General features: G+C 29.2%; 1 protein-coding gene across 4 annotated transcripts in view; it reads left to right on the forward strand.

Annotated features, from left to right (window-relative positions):
* The window catches only part of LOC108976798 (G-protein coupled receptor Mth2-like), a 47,550-nt gene that overhangs the window by 1,611 nt on the left and 44,081 nt on the right, over positions 1-1,858 (forward strand). For 2 of the 4 annotated variants that reach the window (XM_018946146.1, XM_018946147.1), the window contains exon 1: positions 631-1,012. The gene's annotated coding sequence lies outside the window, so the exon portion shown is untranslated. Of the gene's footprint in view, positions 1-630; positions 1,013-1,858 lie in introns of those variants that run through there. The other 2 variants (XM_018946144.1, XM_018946145.1) reach the window with 2 other exon arrangements.

Raw genomic sequence — 1,858 nt, forward strand, 5'->3', positions numbered from 1 at the left:
AAATATTAAAAATTATAAATTTATAAACAGAAACTGTAAAATGTACTGTACTTCTTAATAAAAATCCAAATTTTAATACCAAATGTACAAATATTCCAAAAAAATATATTTTTTTAATAATTTGTGTCATTTGTATATGAGCAAATCAAAATAATTGGCACATTCAATGCTTGTGGGTTGAAAAATTCGATTTCTTTCAGTTGTTACAACAATAACAACAACAAACAAGTATAAATAACAAACAGCGCGGAAGTTAGGCAAATAAAAATTAATAATTTGATCCGCAGCACAAGTAATGACACAGCCAAACCATATACAAAGTGCATATACATATACACATACATACATGCATATGCCTACATATATGTACATATATCTTATGTACCGATGCACAGCCACACAAATTTTGTTTGACAAATAGTGACCACACACGCTCCGCGCACACCTCCGCCTACGTACACACATATGTACAATATTTGCAATACATATTTACTTAAGGCAAATACGCGCACACTTTATATACAAAATATTGCTTAAGCACATACCGACAACCAAAAAAACCTAAAAACAAAAAAAAAAAAAAAAAAAAAAAATTAAAAGCGTGCATATGTATGTTTGCACCTGGATGACACATACTTGGCTTGGCTTAATTGTATAATTGTTGTTTTCATTGTATTTGTTGTTTTTGGGTAATGTTTTCACGGTTGTTATTAAAGGCCTGATCGCTCCGTTCGAAGACGAAGTAAACAAAATAAAGTTGTCACATTCAAAAGCACCAAAAAGAAGGTGAAGAAGTTTACTAAAGCGAAAGATAAAGAAAAGCGCATATACATAAATACATATATACGAGAATAAATATACTTTAGATAACGATCGAGTGCTGCAAAATAGAAATAATGAAGAGTTAAAAGGCTAAACGAAGATAACACCAAGTACAGCGAGCGGAAAAAGCTTGTTCAAGCAAACAAACCCGCAGAGAGAGACAGTCCGATTGGGCTGAAGGGTATTACAGGTAAGTGCAAAATTGAACTTCGCAAGAAAATTTCACGAAACAACAGCAACAACAGTAAGGTCAGTGAATGCACAGTAAATAACCGTGGCAGCCAGTTCTGAAAGGCGTGAGAAAGGCGCTACGATAGTTTTGATAAACTATTTTGGGATATGAAATAAGTTTATCAAAATTTGACATAATAACTGTGATCAAATTGAAATTTTTAATTCATACTCCGCGTGTTCTTCGAATCGGTAATTTTTTTTTCTGTAAGTTGGTAGTACTTTTAGTGACATCTATGCTAAATATCACGTCAAAATATTCATTAGTATTTCAGATACAATTGAAGATATAAAAGCTGAATGGAAGAAGAATTTTTCCAAATGCTATGATGACTGGAAAATTCGTAAATTCGTGGGCATAAGCGTATAACATGGACAATATTCATAATATTCACCCTTCAATGTGATCACTTCATTCTGAGAAAAATTGTCCTCGTTAGTAATCTATACCAAATTTTCTTAAGATATCTTGTCAAAAAAAAAACAAAAAAAAAACAAGAAAAAAATTTTAAATTTTCAAAAATCAATGATATAGTTCTGTCTCTTATACACATCTAGATGTGTATAAGAGACAGGTGTATAATTTAAAAAATTAAATTGATTTTATAACAATTTTTTTTTTACTTTTAAATCTAATCAAAATTAAATTCAACTCATATTTATTGATGTCTATACTTCAAGAGATTAGCCCAAAATTTAAATACATTTTTAAAATTATTCGAAAAGAAATTAAATTTAAATTTATTAATAAAAATCATCATTAATAAAAATCATTAAAAAAAATTAGAACAGTTTCAAAAATAAG

This window comes from Bactrocera latifrons, unplaced genomic scaffold (genome assembly GCF_001853355.1).
Source record: "Bactrocera latifrons isolate USDA-ARS-PBARC rearing strain unplaced genomic scaffold, ASM185335v1 scaffold_8, whole genome shotgun sequence".
Lineage (NCBI taxonomy): Eukaryota > Metazoa > Arthropoda > Insecta > Diptera > Tephritidae > Bactrocera > Bactrocera latifrons.